Source organism: Tachyglossus aculeatus, chromosome 5 (genome assembly GCF_015852505.1).
Source record: "Tachyglossus aculeatus isolate mTacAcu1 chromosome 5, mTacAcu1.pri, whole genome shotgun sequence".
NCBI classification, from domain to species: Eukaryota; Metazoa; Chordata; class Mammalia; order Monotremata; family Tachyglossidae; genus Tachyglossus; species Tachyglossus aculeatus.
In genome coordinates, this window is record NC_052070.1 from 11842758 (window position 1) to 11862634 (window position 19877).

The window sequence follows — 19877 nt, forward strand, 5'->3', positions numbered from 1 at the left end:
CAAGAACTGTAATAATAATAGTATTTGTTAAATCCTTACTACGTGCCAGGCACTGTACTAAGCTTAGGGTAGATAAAACGGTAATCGGTTTGAACACTATCCCTGTCCCATGTGGGACTCACAGTCTGAATCCCCATTTTCCATATGCGGTAACTGAAGCCCAGAGAAGTGAAGTGGCTTACCCAAGGTCACATAGCATGTGGCAGTGAAGTGGCAGAACTGGGATTAGAACCCAGGTCCTTCTGACACCCAGGCCCGGGCTCTTTCCACTAGGTCTCGGTGCTTCTGTACCGAGCGCTGGAGTAGACACAAGATTATCATTCATTCATTCATTCAATCGTATTTATTGAGCACTTAATGTGTGCAGAGCACTGGACTAAGCCCTTGGGAAGTCCAAGTCGGCAACATATAGAGACGGTCCCTACCCAGCAACGGGCTCACGGTCTAGAAATTATCAGGTCCCACATGGGCCTCACAGCCTAAAACGGAGAACATATATTAAATCCCAATTTTGCAGATGAGGAAACTGAGGCACAGAGAAGTAAAAAGACTTGCCCGAGGTCACCTAGCAGGCGAGTGATGGAGCTGAGATTGAAACCCAGGTCCTCTGCTCCCAGGCCTGGGCTCGATCCACTAGGCCATACAGACATTATTCCTGCCTTCAAGAGGTTTATAATCTAGTGACAAAGCAACCCTGGAACTTTATCTCCATATGTTACAGAAGGCCTTTGAAGGTGGGGTTCATATCTACCCACTGCACTGTACTCTCCCAAGGGTTTGGCACAGTGCTCCCTTCCATCACAGCTGTGTTAAATAATAACAATTATAACACTTATTAAGTGCTTATTATGTGCTAAACACTCTTCTAAGCACAGGGGCAGATATGAGTTAATAATAATAATAATAATTGTGGTATTTGTTAAGCACTTACTATGTGCCAACTTGTACTTCCCAAGCGCTTAGTACAGTGCTCTGCACACAGTAAGCACTCAATTAATATGATTGATTGATTGATTGATCAATCAAGCACAGTTCTGAGCACTAGGATAGATACAGGGTAATCAGGTTGTCCCACGTGGGGCTCACAGTCTTAATCCCCATTTTACCGATGACATAACTGAGGCCTAGAGAAGTGAGGTGACTTGCCCAAAGTCTCACAGCTGACATGTGGTGGAGGCGGGATTAGAACCCACGCCCCCCGACTCCCAACCCCGGGCTCTTTCCACTGAGCCATGCTGCCTCCCTAACAAGCTTTTCTGCCCGAACAGGGACTTGAACCCTGGACCCTCAGATTAAAAGTCTGATGCTCTACCCACTGAGCTATCCAGGTTCAGGAGGGACAGAGTCTCTGTCCCAGAGGGGGCTCCCACTCTTAATCCCCATTTTACAGATGGGGAAACTGAAGCCCAGAGATGTGAGGTGACTTGACCAAGGTCACGCAACAGACAAGCGGCAGAGCTCGGAGTAGAATCCAAGTCCATCTGACTCTCAAGCTCATGCTCTAGCCACTAGGCAACACGGCTTTATTGCGAACATACTGTGTGCAGAGCATTATACTAAGCGCTTGGGACAGTACAATATAAGAGTTGGTAGACAGGTTCATTAGTAGACACTATCCCCACCCTCCAGGAGTTTACAATCATCGTCCTCGAGCGATGAAGATGCATCAGCTAGTACATTTTATAAATATAAATATAACAGTAGGGGGAAGTCATGTAGCCCGATAAAGAGTGTCTGACTGGAAGTTTTGAGATAAAAATCGAGAAAAGGAATCAAATTTGAGATGGACTTCCTCCCTTCAAGACCCTACTGAGAGCTCACCTCCTCCAGGAGGCCTTCCCAGACTGAGCCCCTTCCTTCCTCTCCCCCTCGTCCCCCTCTCCATCCCCCCCATCTTACCTCCTTCCCTTCCCCACAGCACCTGTATATATGTATATATGTTTGTACATATTTATTACTCTATTTATTTATTTATTTTACTTGTACATATCTATTCTATTTATTTTATTTAGTTAGTATGTTCGGTTTTGTTCTCTGTCTCCCCCTTTTAGACTGTGAGCCCACTGTTGGGTAGGGACTGTCTCTATATGTTGCCAACTTGTACTTCCCAAGCGCTTAGTACAGTGCTCTGCACACAGTAAGCGCTCAATAAATACGATTGATGATGATGATGATGATGGACAGTTGTCAACCCGCAGAATCATCTTCCAAGACAGGTCTTAACAGGACCAACCCTTGAGTGGTTTAAAGTCAGCCTGGGCCAGGAGAGGAATTGACTAGAGTAAGTGGAAAATTCAGCAGTGTTCAACAAGGGATGATATACAGATGAACTAACATGTTCTTCCTGTCTCTATCATCTATCACTGTGTGTCAAAAGGGATGTTACATCTTCCTTCGGGGATTTAAAAAAAAAGCAACCAACTTCCATTAATTGCCATGAAAGGGCAGTAGGAGAAAAAGCGTGGTTCAATGGAAAGAGCACAGGCTGGAGAGTCAGAGGTCATGGGTTCAAATCCCGGCCCTGCCAATTGTCAGCTGTGTGACTTCGGGCAAGCCAGTTAACTTCTCTGGGCCTCAGTTCCCTCATCTGTTGAAGATGAAGACTGTGATCCCCACGTGGGACAACCTGATCACCTTGTATCCTCCCCGGTGCTTAGAACAGTGCTTTGCACATAATAAGTGCTTAACAAATGCCATCATTATTATTATTTCCAGAGCATCTATGTTGCCAATTTGTACTTCCCAAGCGCTTAGTACAGTGCTCTGCACATAGTAAGCGCTCAATAAATATGATTGATGATGATCTAAGAGATCTTATCTCTGTTCCAAAACCTTTCACCACCAAAGCTTTCAAACTGAAATAACCTGCCTCCGTGATGGTGGCAACAGTTTATTTTTTTTTACCAAAATTTGGTCTAGGCTCTTTCTCTATATTTTTCTCTATTATATTATATTACTCTATATATTACTCTATTTATTTATTTTACTTGTACATATCTATTCTATTTATTTTATTTTGTTAGTATGTTTGGTTTTGTTCTCTGCCTCCCCCTTTTAGACTGTGAGCCCACTGTTGGGTAGGGACTGCCTCCATATGTTGCCAACTTGTACTTCCCAAGCGCTTAGTACAGTGCTCTGCACATAGTAAGTGCTCAATAAATTGATTGATGATTGATTGATTGATTTTTCTGCATGGCTTATGGGTGCTGGGTAGATCAGATTCACTGGAAGTTGCCATATTATATATCCTAAAGTGAAGTCAATGAACAAGTCATTCATTTAATTGTATTTGTTGAGCTTTTATTGTGTGCAGAGCACCGTACTATCGTGGTGTTCGTTAATCACTTTCTTTGTGCCAGACACTGTACTAAGCACTGGGGTAGAGACAAGGATATCGGGTTGGACACACTCCATGTCCCACATGGGGCTCAGTCTTAATCCTCACTTTTCAGATGAGGTAACAAGCACAGAGAAGAGAAGTGACTTGCCCAAGGTCATCATCATCATCATCAATCGTATTTATTGAGCGCTTACTATGTGCAGAGCACTGTACTAAGCGCTTGGGAAGTACAAATTGGCAACATATAGAGACAGTCCCTACCCAACAGTGGGCTCACAGTCTAAAAGGGGGAGACAGAGAATAAAACCAAACATACTAACAAAATAAAATAAATAGAATAGATATGTACAAGTAAAATAAATAAATAAATAAATAGAGTAATAAATATGTACAAACATATATACATATATACAGGTGCTGTGGGGAAGGGAAGGAGGTAAGATGGGGGGGATGGAGAGGGGGACGAGGGGGAGAGGAAGGAAGGGGCTCAGTCTGGGAAGGCCTCCTGGAGGAGGTGAGCTCTCAGCAGGGCCTTGAAGGGAGGAAGAGAGCTAGCTTGGCCGATGGGCAGACACACAGCAGAAAAGTGCCAGAACCAGGATTAGAAAGGAGAAGGCAATATTTAATACTACTACTAATAATAATAGTAATAATGAGTGGTATCTGTTAAGCACTTACCGTGTGCCAGGCACTGAACAAAGTGCAGGGGTAATAATAATAATAATGATGGCATTTGTTAAGCGCTTACTATATGCAGTGCACTATTCTAAGCACTGGGGAGGATATAAGGTGATCAGGTTGCCCCACGTGGGGCTCACAGTCTTAATCCCCATTTTACAGAGAGACAGAGGACTTAAGTGACTTGCCCAAAGTCACACAGCTGACAAGCGGTGGAGCCGGGATTAGAACTCATGACCTCTGACTCCCAAGCCCGTGCTCTTTCCTCTGAGCCACGCTGCTTCCCAGTGGTAGATTTCCATATGCTCAGGTGGGAAATGGTCCTGTCCCACATGGACTGTGAGCCCACTGTTGGGTAGGGACTGTCTCTATATGTTGCCAACTTGTACTTCCCAAGCGCTTAGTCCAGTGCTCTGCACACAGTAAGCGCTCAATAAATACGATTGATTGATTGATGGGACTGGCAGCCTGAGTAGGAGGGAGAACAAGTAAGGAATCCCCTCCCCACGGCACCTGTATATATGTTTGTACATATTTATTACTCTATTTATTTATTTATTTTACTTGTACATATTTATTCTATTTATTTTATTTTGTTAATATGTTTTGTTTTGTTGTCTGTCTCCCCCTTCTAGACTGTGAGCCCGCTGTTGGGTAGGGACCGTCTCTAGATGTTGCCAACTTGGACTTCCCAAGCTATTAGTACAGTGCTCCGCACACAGTAAGCGCTCAATAAATACGATTGAATGAATGAATGAATGAACCCCCATTTTAGAAATGAGGGAACTGAGTCACAAAGAAGTTAAATGACATGTCCAAGGTCACACGCAGCAGACATACTGTGGATCCAGGATTAGAACCTGGGTCCTGCGACTTCCGGGCCCCTGTTCTAGACTGTGAGCCCACTGTTGGGCAGGGACCGTCTCTATATGTTGCCAACTTGTACTTCCCAAGCGCTTAGTAAAGTGCTCTGCACACAGTAAGCGCTCGATAAATACGATTGATTGATTGATTGATTGTTCCTTCCACTAGGCTGCTCTGCAGAGGACAGACCCAGGTGACTCAGGTGACATGGAGTGATTCTTACCCTCTACTGCCACAGTAAGCGCTCAATAAATATGATTGATTGATTGACTGATAGAAGACAGTGTTGGAAATAGAAAAGCAGCGTGGCTCAGTGGAAAGAGCCCGGGCTTGGGAGTCAGAGGTCATGGGTGCTAATCCCACCACATGTCTGCTGTGTGACCTTGGCAAGTCACTTCACTTCTCTGAGCCTCAGTTACCTCATCTGTAAAATGGAGATAAAGACTGTGAGCCCCATGTGGGACAACCTCATCACCTTGTATCCCCCCCAGTGCTTCGAACAGTGCTTCACACCTAGTAAGCACTTAACAGATGCCATCATTATTATTATTATTATTATTATTATTATTATTATTATTATTATTATTATATCATTGATTCAGGAAACCCTAGCTGGATGACTAGTTAATTGGTTTTCTGCTAAGCAAGCTCAGGGGCTCGACCTATGGTCCCCCAATTTAATGAGCTCTTATTGTGTGCAGAGCGCTGTACTAGGTACTTCTACTGAGCACTGTACTAGACACTTCTCTTACCATGCCCTAGAGCTCTCAGTCCAAGTAGGAGTGGAAACAAGTACTGACTCTTCCTTTTGCAGATGAGGAAACTGAGGTCCAGAAAAGTGAAGTGAAGCTAAGTCCCTCTCTAGACTGTGAGCTCATTGGGAGCATGACTGAGTCTGTTTGGTGTTATATTGTACCCTCCCAAGCGCTTAGTATAGTGCCTTGCAATCAGTCATATTTATTGAGCGCTTACTGTGTGCAGAGCACTGTACTAAGTGCTTGCACACCGTAAGTGCTCCATAAACATGATCGAATGAATGAACTGCCCAAGATCACCCAGCAGACAAGTCGCAGAGCCGGAATTAGAACTCAGGTCCTGTGACTCCCGAGGCACTCTTCCTCTAGGACTTGGGCTTGCCTCCTTTTCTCAGAGTTTGGTAGCCTGAACTGTGTGCAAGATCTTCGGCAGCAAAAGTGAAAATTGGGGTTATGCTGCTGCCCCTTGTCTGCTGTGTGACCTTGGGCAAGTCTCTTCACTGCTCTGGGCCTCAGTTACCTCACCTGTAAAATGGGGATTAAGACTCTGAGCCCCGTGTGGGGCAGGGATGGCGTTCAACTTGACTAGCTTATATCTACCCCAGTGCTTAATACAATTCCCTATATGTAATAAGTGCTTAACAAATATCTTAAAGAAACAGCATTTCTTGAGTACCCACTGGGGCAATGCTCTCTCCTAATGATCTAAGAAAGCTCAACAGAAGCACAAGACTTGCCCTGACCACAAAGATTTTACACTCTTTAATGGGACAAGAGTGTGTCTACCAACTCTGTTATGTTGTACTCTCCTAAGCACTTAGTACAGTGCTCTGCCAACAGTAAGCGCTCAATAAATTGATCGATTGATTCTTCATTCTCCTCTGAGGCAAAGGGTAGCCTGTTTCTTCTAAAGCCATCCTCAATTTCGGGAAGTTCTTCACTCCTCAAAATCACCAGCTGTGAGAATCTGTTACAAAGCCCTTTCTAGATATTTGGAGGAATTCAAAAACAAGAGAACATTGAAAGGAAACACAGATGGGAGATACGGGATTTTTTTTTCCACCTCATTAAGCTGCATGGCTAGAGAAGTAGTGTGGCTTAGTGGAAAAAGCCCGGGCTTGGGAGTCAGAGGGTCGTGGATTCTAATCCCGGCTCTGCTACTTGTCAGCTGTGCGACTTAGGGCAAGTCACTTCACTTCTCTGGGCCTCAGTTACCGCATCTGTAAAATGGGCATTGAGACTGTGAACCCCACGTGGGACAACCCGATTACCTTGTATCTAGCCCTGTGCTTAGAACAGTGTTTGGCACATAGTAAGCGCTTAACAAATACCATTATTATTATTATTCCTCTAAAGACATTCCTCAGCAGGGCTTCAGTGAAAATCAAATGATCTTGTCCTTTTCTATTTGACAGAATTGTACGAAACACAATGCTATAAAATGATTGAAGTCTTTTTGTCCCGGTAAGGAGCGTGATTCTTAATTATGTTGTTTTCCTCTTCTGGGTGTTTTACGAGCATATTATTAAGCCATTAAAATGGAAAATCTGATCGTTTCTCTCCAATTTCCTGGAAAGTTCCACCCCCATTTCTTCATTTTCAATGAAGATGTTTTCACCTGGAACTAAGGCACGTGCAATTTCATTAGATTTTCAACTGATCATGCCACGCTGCTTGAAGAGTCCTGCCAAACAAAAGGGTTTTAAATCTACTTCTTGAAAAAAAAAAGCACTTGCTTCTTGGAATCAGAAAAAAAAAAACGACATCTGGAGCTTCGTGTGGCACTCAAAACCCTGGGGACTCTCAGGAAATGATGGTAATGTGGAGATGGTTGGCGGTGTGCAATTGGGGCTGAATTTCACCAAACAGCTGTAGCATGAAGCATCTTGACCCATCTTCAACCGGAGAGAGCTGCCTCTCCTCAGATGTTTAATAAGAACAACATCATCCTCCTCATTTATTGAGAGTCTCTAGATTGCAAGCAACTTTTTTAACTCTTCCTACAGGTTTGTGACAAGAATAGCGGGCGGGGAATGTGTCTGGCCACTCTGTTGTATAGTTCTCAACACTTAGTACTGGGTTCTGCTAATAATAAGCATTCAATAAATCTCACTGAATGAATATTGTGTGCCGTTCAAGTCTGTGAGATCATGATGACTGCGGACCATATCCAGAGCTAACTTCAGACGCTACGGGAGGTAAGCAGCCGCCTCAGGATGGCAAATGGCAGGGGCTACCGCACGCCTCTATTGGATGGGGGGCCATCTTGGGGCATTCAAGATGGTAGTAGTAATGCCATTTATTAAGCGCTTACTATGTGCAAAGCACCGTTCTAAGCGCTGGGGAGGTTACAAGGTGATCAGGTTGTCCCAAGGTGGGGGGGGGCTCACAGTCTTCATTCCCATTTTACAGATGAGGTTACTGAGGCACATAAAAGTGAAGTGACTTACCCAAAGTCACACAGCTGACAATTGGCGGAGCCGGGATTTGAACCCATGACCTCTGACTCCAAAGCCCGGGCTCTTTCCACTGAGCCACGCTGCTTCTAGGCCATATCAAAATGGCCACTATGCATGTGCAGAGTCCCCTCTGGTCAGTCATTAAGTCAATTGTCTTTACTGAGCGCTTACTGCATGCAAAGCACTGTGCGGTATCTGCTAAGTGCTTACTATGTGCCAGGCGCTGTACTAAACCCTGGGATGGATACAAGCAAAATGGGGTGGACACAGTCCCTGTCCCTCATGGGGCTCAAGATCTCAATTCCCATTTTACAAATGAGGTAACTGAGGCACAGAGAGGAATAATAGTAATAATGATGGCATTTGTTAAGCGCTTACTGTGTGCAAAGCACTGTTCTAAGCTCTGGGTGAAGTGAAGTGACTTGTCCAAGGTCACACAGCAGACAAGTGAAGGAGCTGGGAGTAGAACCCGTGACCTTCTGACTCCAGACCCGTGCTCTACCCACTAGACTACGCTTCTCTATTTCTCCAAAGGGATGCTGTTAGAACAGCTGCTCACCTTCTACCTGCCTTACATATCCCAGGCATCTCGATTCCGGGCCCATTTAATCCCGGGCAGTTCATTCATTCATTCAATCATATTTATTGAGCGCTTACTGTGTGCAGAGCACTGTACTAAGCGCTTGTTGAATCCTGCCCTCAGACTTGATACTGCCTGACTTTTCTCAGACATCCTGGAAGACTTCTGTGGCCCCCCAGACTAACCCCATCAAGAGGGCCCGGCAATAATCCAATCTGGAAGTCAAAAAGCCATGGATTAGTAATGCCGTACAATGATACATGCCTAGGTTTGGGTTTTGTTATTTTGTTTTTGCATACTCCCCAATATCCTTTAATCAAAATGAGACCTGGAATCACTTTAACAAATTCTAATTGGCTCCATCTAGACTACTGTAAAATCCCTCTTGCTTACTTTTAACTTTATTATTTATATTTACATATCACATTATGTTATATCTATATTCAACCAGAGAAGAGCAATGACAAAATGTATCCAGAATTCTCCTTAGAAAGCGGCTCATAATAAGCAGATTGTTAACATTTATCATCATATGATATAATCGTATGAAAGCCTCTTCTAGCCTCATCCCCATAAGGTACAGCTCTATTGCATTATAATGACAAACGGCAAAACGTCTCGCACGACATTTAAGCTATTATGGAATTCTAGAGGGATTGCAATGCCATTACACAAGTTTCCCGTTAAGCAACTGTAGCTGAATGAAAATATCAATTTCTAAAACCAAACGATACCTTTCCTCCACAATGTTTATTTCTAAGAAACAATTTGTCAGTGAACCCAGTGATTCCATAAGGTCACCCGAAGCCCAAGTCAGGAACTATAGTCCCGTGCCGCTTCACGGCAGGACAGAGAACGTAGCTGAGACGCCGGCTTTATGATGGATTTATATCTGGGTTATGGTTTGGTTCAGAGATATCCGTTTGAGAGTGTATGAGTAATTACATAGCTAATTCTCCATTCTCTATGGTCATGGGAAGGTAGGAGAACAATTATAAATGCAGTAATCGAAATCCCCAGGTAATCCACAAACAGCATTTTAGCCATGACTTTCTACTTCTGCTCCAACCAAAGTCCTTGTGGCCCGAGGGAGGGAGGAAGCGAGGGGTGGAAAGGTGAGGGAGTGAATGGAAAAACTATCCCAGGCTGTGGGTAGAGCGTCATGTGGCATTTTTTTAAATGGTATTTGTTAAGAGTTTACTAAGTGCCAGGCACTGTACTAAGTGCTAAGGTGCTATTCAGGGTAGGCACAGTCCCTGTTCCACATGGGGCTCACAGTCTTAATTCTCATTTTCCAGATGAGGGAACTGAGGCACAGAGAAGTGAAGCGACTTGCCCAAAGTCACACAGCAGACAAGTGGTGGAGTAGGATTAGAACCCAGGACCTCTGAATCCCAGGCCCGGTCTCCTTTCACTAATGATAATGATGATGATGGTATTTGTTGAGTGCTTACTATGTGCCAAGCACTGTTCTATGCGCTGGGGAAGATACAAGATAATCAGGTTGTCCCACGTGGGGCTCACAGTCTTAATCCTCCCCATTTTGCAGATGAGGCAACTGAGGCCCAGAGAAGTTAGGTGACTTGCCCAAAGTCACACAGCTGACAAGTGACGGAGCGGGGATTAGAACCCACAACCTCTGACTCCCAAGCCCGTGCTCTTTCCTTTGAGCCGTGCCGCTTCTCTGACCACACTGTTTCTTTATTCTTTATCCTGTGGTATTCTCCAAGTGCTTAGCACAGGGTTTTGCACAGAATAAGTGTTCAATAAACTCTATTGGTTAATGGACATCCTCTTGTATATTCAATTCTTTATTCAGATATCTCATTCTGAGATTTAGCCTTGTTCTTTCTTTTTCCCCTATTTATAAATAATTCAAGCCTGGATTTTTGGGCACCTGGTGAACTCGCCCAAGCACTTAGTACAGTGTTCTGCACCAAGAAAGAGCTCAATACTGTTGATGATGATTATGATTATTATGATGGAAATTGAGATAGGTTATTTTTTTCCTTCCCTCTTTATTAATTTCCCTGTTTGTTTTTTATTTTTTTTGTTTTGCGGCGGTGGGGGTTGGGTGTGGATTTTTTGTGGGGTTTTTGAGGGTTGTTTTTTTTTTGAAACACCAAAACCTATTCAAAATCTTTACAAATAGATTAGATGAAATGAGCAGAAATTCCTCCAGGTATTTCCTACACAATGTTTGTTTCGAAAGTTATTTCTCCTGGCAGTCAAATGGAACGGTAAAATGCTGACCAGATCTGAGTCCATAGGGAACTCTGTGAAGCTCTGACTTAGTTCCTGAGAAGCAGCATGGCCTTCTAGTGGAAAGAGCCCAGGCCTGGGTGTCAGAGGTCCTGAGTTCTAATCCCAGTTCAACCACTTACCTACTGTGTGACCCTGGGCAAGTCATTTCACCTCTCTGAGCCTCAGTTCCTTCACTGGCAAAATGGAGATTTAGTACCTGCTCTCCATCCTACTTAGACTGTAAGCCCCGTGTGGAACCTGATTATCTTGTATCTGCTTCAGTGTTTAGAACAGTGCTTAGCATGTAGTTGGCACTTAACAAATGCCATCACTATCGTCATTAGTTATGTATCCTATACCTTGACTGAACTGCCCACTTGTTAGTTTTGCACTCGGAAAGGATTTCAGGATGCAGTGCCAAGGTTTATTTTAAAGCAGCATACAGTGACAAGGAACCTTGCATACACCATCTATATATTGCGTATAAGTGATGATTACTGTACTGATTAGATAAACACCTCACGCTTTTCTAGGTGAAATGATTATCTTGTTTGTGTACATGTTCTAGTGGTGCATTTGTTCTGTGGCAATTATTACCTTAGAGGAATTGTTCTAAGAGAAACAGTGTTGTTTACATGACATAAATCTTTATGTTCTTGATTTTTAAAATGCTTACAAGATGCTTATGGCTATTTTATGAGCTTCAAGAAATATTGGAAGAGCTGGAAACTCCCAGAGAATGCCCATGGCCGTCAGAGAAACGTCGGAATCTAAAGAAGAAGCCGGAATGCAACGAGCGCAAGTCAAATTACTCTTTATGGTGGTTATCTGTTGGGTACAATCATTTTATCAAAGTAGAAGTCCAGATTACAGAAATATTTAGTTTTGTCTCCAGGCGTGGTAATCAATCAATCGTATTTATTGAGCGCTTACTATGTGCAGAGCACTGTACTAAGCGCTTGGGAAGTACAAATTGGCAACATATAGAGACAGTCCCTACCCAACAGTGGGCTCACAGTCTAAAAGGGGGAGACAGAGAACAAAACCAAACATACTAACAAAATAAAATAAATAGAATAGATATGTACAAGTAAAATAAATAAATAGAGTAATAAATATGTACAAACATATATACATATATACAGGTGATATACATATATACAGGTGGTATACATATATACAGGTGGTAAGAGGGGAAGCAAGGCCAAGAACGCTTATCAAATGGGCCTGAGGTGGACAGTGCCATGTGTCGGACATCGGCAAGACTTTTGCCCTTCCTGGCCTCTTGTAGAGAAGCAGCATGGTCTAGTGGATAGAGCACGGGCCTGGGACTTAGAGGGACCTGGGTTCTAATCCCGACTCCGGCATTTGTCTGCTGAGTGACACGGCGCAAGTTGCTTCGTTTCCCTGTCCCGGGAGTCAGAGGATGTGGGTTCTAATCCCGGCTCTGCCACTTGTTTGCTGTGTGACCTTGGGCAAGTCACTTAACCTCTCTGTGCCTCAGTGACCTCATCTGGAAAATGGAGATAAAGACTGTGAACTCCATGTGGGACAAACTGATTACCTTGTATCTAACCCAGCACTTAGAACAGTGCTTGACACATATTAAGCGCTTAAGAAATACCATAATTATTATTCTTATCCTCTGGAAAATGGAGATTTAAGTCTGTGAGCCCCATGTGGGACAAACTGATTACCCTGTATCTAATCTAGCGCTTAGAACAATACTTGGCCCTTAGTAAGCGCTTAACAAATACCATCGTTATTATTCTTATTATCATCTGGAAAATAGGGATTAAGACTGTGAGGCCCATGTGGGACAGGGACTGTGTCCAATCTGATTAAGTTGGATCTACCCCAGCGCTTAGTACAATGCCTCACATAGAGTAAATGCTTAATCATTAACCTCTTCACTCTCAAGGGCCACTCTCAACCACCTCCTCAGGGTTTCCCCAAACACTGACCTCTTCATCCTCAAAGACCCAAGGGCAAGGCGACCATCACCACAGGGGATCACCGGTTTAAGTAGTTATTGCTGTCGTTTACCTCAACTTCAAGGTTTTAACTTTACCAATCCCATTAAGTAAAGTTAAAGTAAAGTAAGTAAAGTTAAAGGGAGTGACCCCTCCACTCTCCCCCTCTCCAGTCAGCCCATCCCAGTCCTCTCTTCCCATCGCACCTCCCCTGCCCCCTCTGCCACCCAACCCTTCCCCACCTCCTTGAGTCATCTCTCCCCCTCCTCCCGTCCCATCCCTGTCCTCCTGCCCCAACATGCCCTTCCCCCTGCGCCGACCCCCGTCAAGTCACTCCCACCCCTCACATGGTCCCCTTCTCCTGAACTCCCACCACAGCCTCAACCAAGTGCGGCCTGTGGAAGCCCCGTTCCATCTTGACCTGTTCCTGACCCCATCACTGCTCCCCCTCCTCACCGTCGCCGAAACCCGGCTCAATCAATCAATCAATCGTATTTATTGAGTGCTTACTGTGTGCAGAGCACTGTACTAAGCGCTTGGGAAGTACAAGTTGGCAACATATAGAGACAGTCCCTACCCAACAGTGGGCTCACAGTCCAGTGACACGGTCTCCCCTGCTGCTGCTCTCTCCAGAGGGGATCTCACCTTCTCCCACTCCCCCAGACTCACTGGGAAAGGAGGAAGTGTCGGCTTCCTGCTCGCACCCCAATGCCACTTTCTTGCATCGTTCCACCTCTCCTCCTCCCTCTCTTTCCCTTCCCTCAAAGCCCAAACCATCCACCTCTACCACTGCCTCCAGGTTCTAGTAACGGTTATCTACCACCCCTGAGGTCCCACCTCCAACTTCTTTAACTATTTTGATCCCTTTCTCACATTCCTTCTCTCTTTCTCTGTACCTACCATGATCCTTGGGAACTTCAATATCCACTTAGATGTTCCCGATGACCCTTCTGCCACCTGCCTTCTATCACTCCTCAATGCTGACGACCTCCTGCGCCATCCCACCTCTCCCATGCACCAACTTGGACACGTGCTCGATCTCATCATCTCTAACCAGTGCAGAACCTCTACCCTCGCCAACTCCGAAATCCCTCTCTCTGACCACAGCCCCCTCACTTACCTTCTCTCCCACACAACCCCTCCCCATAAATCTGTACTCTTCCCCCAGAGACCCCCAATTTTTGACCCCATTCAGTCTTCTCACCTCATCATGTCCCACTTAGCCTCCATACCCCAATTATCTTCCCTTGATGACCAAATTGATGCTGTCAACACCACCCTCTCTACTGAACTCAACTTGTTCTCTTCTTATCCCATCGTTGATCTCGTACCACTAACCCACAGCCCTGGATCACCTGCCTGTTCTCCTCCTTTGCTCTTAGGCCCGAGTCACTGAGCACTGCTAGTGGAAATCTAGATAACAGGCCAACTTCCTTCACTTCAAATGTGTGCTTTAATTCTGCTCTCTCCCTTGCCCAGCAAAATTCTTTCTCCACCCTTATTGACACCTGTGGCTATCGCCTTCGCCAGTTGTTCCAGACATTTAACTCCGTCCTCAGGCCCCTGTCCCTGCTGCCTACCCCATTCCTTGCCCCCAGTGTCCTGGACACCTACTTCATTGAGAAGATTGCCACTATCAGGCGTGATCTCCCTAAAATCTGCCCTTCCCCTCCTCAATCCCTCCCTCCTCCTGCCCGTACTTCAACTGTCTCATCTTTCCCAGCAGTATCTCTAGAGGAGCTCTCCTGCTGTCTCTCAAAATCTACCCCATCCACCTGCACATTCGACCCCATTCCTTCACACCTTATCAAAACACTTGCCCCTTCCCTTCTGCTCTCCCTAACTGCCATCTTCAACTGTTTGCTCCCCAGTGGCTTCTTCCCTACTGTTTTCAAACATGGCCAGGTGTCCCTATCTTAAAAAAAACCCTCCCTGATCCCCACGGCTCCCTCCAGTTATTGTCCCATCTCCCTCCTACCATTCCTCTCCAAACTCATTCATTCAATTGTATTTATTGAGCACTTACTGTGTGCAGTGCACTGTACTGAGCACTTGGAAGAGTACAATATTACAATAAACAGATATATCCCCTGCCCACAGTGAGCTGATTTACTGTCTTCTGTTTCACCCCACTAGACTGGAAACTCCTTGCAGGCAGGGATAATGCCTCCCAACTCCAGTGTGGCCACATGGAAAGAGCACGGCTAGACTGTGAGCCCACTGTTGGGTAGGGACCGTCTCTATATGTTGCCAACTTGTACTTCCCAAGCGTTTAGTACAGTGCTCTGCACACAGTAAGTGCTCAATAAATACGATTGAATGAATGAATGAATGGGAGACAGAGGACATGGGTTCTAATCCTGGCTGTGCCACTTTGACTGTTGTGTGATCTTGGGCAAGTCACTTCATTCATTCATTCAATCATATTTATTGAGCGCTTATTATGTGCAAAGCACTGCACTACGCACTTGTGACTGCACTTCTCTGTACCTCAGTCACTTCATCTGTAAATTGGGGATCAAGACAATGAGCCCCATGTGGGTCAAGGACTATATCCAACCTGATTAGTTTGTATCTACCCCAGCACTTAGAACAGTGTTTGGCATGTCTTAAGTGCTTAATACCACAATTATTATTATTGTTATTATTCCCAAGCTCTTACTATACAGTGCTTGACACACAGTAAACGCTCAAAAAATAGCAATGATCGCTTGTTCAGAATACAACTTTAATAATAATAATGATTGTGATATTAAGTGCTTAACATATGCCAGGCACTCTACTAAGTGCTGAAGTCCCCCTTCTAGACTGTGAACCTGCTGTTGGGTAGAAACCGTCTCTACGTGTTGCTAAGTGCATAGTACAGTGCTCAGCACACAGTAAGCGCTCAACAAATATGATTGAATGAATGAATGAATGAATGAATGAAGGCACATCTCCTCCAAGAAGCCTTCCCTGATTTAGCCCTCCTCTCCTCTTCTCCCACTCCCTTCTGTGCCACTCTTACTTGCTCCTTCCAATCTCCTTGCTTTCCATGAGCTCTACTTCAAATCTGGTGAAACAGGCTTAATTCCAGCAGCAACAAAAAAATCTTTGTCCCAAAGCTCTCTTTACATTAGCTTGAAAGTGAGAGATTTTTATAGCATTTATTAAGCGCTTACTATGTGCAAAGCAACAACTAATAATAATAACTGTGATATTCCTTAAGGACTCACTATATGCCAAGCACTGTACTAGGGACTGGGGAAAATACAGCACAATTAGAGCAGACACAATCTCTGTTCCACATGAGGCTCATAAGGGAAAGAGAACAGGTATTTAATCTCATTTTACATATGAGGAAACTGAGGCACTGAAGGATTAAGTGACTGGCCCAAGGTCACACAGCTGACAAGTGACAGAGCTGGGGTTAGAACTGAGGTCTCCTGGATAATAATAAAATAATAATAATAATAATAATAATAATAATAATAATAATAATTACAATATTGGCATTTATTAAGCACTTACTATGTGCAAAGCACTGCTCTAAGCACTGGGGAGGTTACAAGGTAATCAGGTTGTACCACGGTGGGCTCACAGTCTTAATCCCCATTTTACAGATGAGGTAACTGGGGCACAGAGAAGTTAACTGACTTGCCCAAAGTCACACAGCTGACAAGAGGCGGAGCCGGGATTTGATCCCATGACCTCTGATTCCAAATAATAATAATAATAATAGTGGCATTTATTAAGTGCTTACTATATGCAAAGCACCGTTCCAAGCTCTGGGGAGGTCACAAGGTGATCAGGTTGTCCCATGGAGGGCTCACAGTCTTCATCCCCATTTTACAGATGAGACAACTGAGACAGACAGAAGTTAAGTGACTTGCCCGAAGTCACACAGCTGACAATTGGCAGAGCTGAGATTTGAACCCATGATCTCTGACTCCATAGCCTGTGCTCTTTCCCCTGAGCCACGCTGCTTCTCTACAGATCCCAGGCAAATCCCAGGCTGGATCCCAGGCTTGTGTTCTTTCCACTAGTCCATGCTATTTCTTTCATAATTATGGTATTTGTCAAGCGCTTACTATGTGCCAAGCACTGATCTAAACACGGGGATAATACAGGGCTATCAGATTGGACACTGTCCCTGCCCCAAATGGCGCTCACAGTCTCCATTTTACAGATGAGGTAACTGAGGCACAGAGAAGTTAAGTGATTTGCCCAAGGTCACACAGCAGACAAGTGACTGCCTTACCCATGATAAGGAGAAGTTGGTAATAATCAATCAATTAATTGTATTTATTGAGTGCTTACTGCATACAGAGCAGTATACCAGTAGTTTGGAAGAGTACAACAGAACAGAGTTGGTAGACATGCTTCCTAGCCACAACAAGCTTACAGTCTAGAGGAGTAGACTGTGAGCCCACTGTTGGGTAGGGACTGTCTCTATATGTTGCCAATTTGTACTTCCCAAGTGCTTAGTACAGTGCTCTGCACATAGTAAGCGCTCAACAAATACGATTGATGATGATGATGGTGAGTATCAGCTCCAATTCTTTTTTTTATAGCATTTTTAAGCTCACACTATGTCCCAGGCACTGTTCTAAGCACTGGAGTAGAAACAGGGTAATCAGGTTGGACACACTCCATGCCCCATAACGGGCTCACAGTCTTAATCCCCATTTTACAGATGAAGGAACTGAGACCCAGAGAGGTGAAGTGACTTTCCCAGAGTCACACAGCAGACAAATGGCAGAGCCAGGATTAGAAGGTTCCTTATGATTCTCAGGCCCATGTTCTATCCACTAGGCTACAGAGCTTCAGTTGTCTTTCATAACGACGCGCTATTCCTCAGCATGCTATATGTTTATTCATTTTCCAGTGGAGTAGAGATTTTCCTGTGAGTCTTCCCGAATTAAAAACAAGCTGTGAGGTTCCCCTCTTTGGGTATGTTTCATGCCAATCCAGAAAACCCCCACGTTCTTTGAACTCCAAGATCTCTATCACAGCTTCAGAGAGTTATTTTTGTTTGGCAACAACATACTCGCATCCCAAGTCAAAATCTGGGGCTTGCTATTATTTTCATTTGCTATGAAAGAAACATTTTTTTCTGGGAGAAAAACAAATGATATAGACTGATGATGAGAGTCTTGAGGGGGGGGGGGGATGAATTGATTTTTATCACCTAAAATGATATCCACATCGTGATGTTCCAACGATTTTTCTCAGGAGCTGCCTTAAGGCCATTTTCCCAGGCTGCAAATAAATAAATATAAGAGCATTTCTGATTCCTATAGAAAGCATTCAAAGCTGTTCTGGAGAATAGAAAAGAGGGTTTTTCTTTTTTAGGCTTTTTATGGCATTTGTTAAGCTCTTACTGTCTGCCAGGCACTGTACTAAGCACTGAGGTAAGTACAAGATAATCACGTTGGATACGTTTTATGTCCCACATGGGGCTCATAGTCTTAATCCTCATTTTACAGACAAGATAACTGAGGCACAGAGACGTGAAGTGACTTGTCCAAGGTCATACAGCAGACAAGTGGTGGAGCCAGGACTAGAACCTAGGTCTTCTGACTCTGAGGCCCATGTTCTTTCCCCTAAGCCATGCCACTTCTGTTGTAGTCTGAAGGAGTCAAAGTTTATTATTGCAATTATGGATACTTCTACTAATTATAATAATCATAATATTTAATTTCTTACTATAATAATAATAATAATGGCATTTATTAAGCGCTTACTATGTGCAAAGCACTGTTCTAAGCGCTGGGAGGGATACAAGGTGATCAGGTTGTCCCATGTGGGGCTCAAAGTCATCATCCCCATTTTACAGATGAGGTAACTGAGGCTCCAAGAAGTGAAGTGACTTGTCCAAGGTCACACAGCAGACATGTGGCGGAGTCGGGACTAGAACCTAGGTCTTCTGACTCTGAGGCCCATGTTCTTTCCACTAAGCCACGCCACTTCTGTTGTAGTCTGAAGGAGTCAAAGTCTATTATTGCAATTATGGATACTTCTACTAATTATAATAATAATAATCATAATATTTAAGTTCTTACTATGTGCCAGGGTTGCACTTGGAGAGTTTCCAGTCCTCTACCTCTCTCGGCTAAGGGAGGGAGAATCAAACAGAGGCCTACCCATTCCATTCCTAGCTCGGCCAGTGGTTAGCAAGTGGAAGGCAATCTGCTACAAGTCAAAACTCACCCATGCTGGGCAGTAGCAATCAATCAATAAATCGTATTTATTGAGCGCTTACTGTGTGCAGAGCACTGAACTAAGCGCTTGGGAGGTACAAGTTGGCAACATATAGAGACAGTCCCTACCCAACAGTGGGCTCACAGTCTAAAAGGGGGAGACAGAGAACAAAACCAAACATACTAACAAAATAAAATAAATAGAATAGATATGTACAAGTAAAATAAATAAATAAATAAATAAATAAATAGAGTAATAAATATGTACAAACAAATATACATATATACAGGTGCTGTGGGGAAGGGAAGGAGGTAAGATGGGGGGGTGGAGAGGGGGACGAGGGGGAGAGGAAGGAAGGGGCTCAGTCTGGGAAGGCCTCCTGGAGCAGCATGGAAGAGAGTCGAGGGTGGAGACTCAAGTTTACTGTGTGGAAGACAGCAATGGTAAACCACTTCTGGATTTTTACCAAGCAAACTCTCTGGATCCACTAATAGAATGATTGCAGATGGAGAGCGGGGCGTTCTGGGAGAGATGCATCCGTGGTGTCGCTATGGGTCGGAAACGACTCGACGGCACAAGACAAGACAATGTGCCAAGCACCGTACTAAACACTAAGGTAGATACAAGATAACCAGGTCAGACACAGTCCCTGTTCCACACGGAGCTCACACTCTAGAGGAGAGGGAGAACAGATATTAATCCCTATTTTACAGATGAAGAAACCGAGGCAAAGAGAAATGATGTACCTAAAGTCACACCGTAGGAAAGTGGAGGAGCTAGGATTAGAACCCAGGTCCTCTG

At 44.3% G+C, this 19877-nt stretch overlaps 1 non-coding gene across 1 annotated transcript; it reads right to left on the minus strand.

Annotated features, from left to right (window-relative positions):
• Positions 1 to 1257: 1257 nt before the first annotated feature.
• On the minus strand, positions 1258 to 1330 carry TRNAK-UUU. The gene has a single exon. It is a non-coding gene; the product is annotated as a tRNA-Lys (tRNA).
• Between the last annotated feature and the right edge of the window lie 18547 nt (positions 1331 to 19877).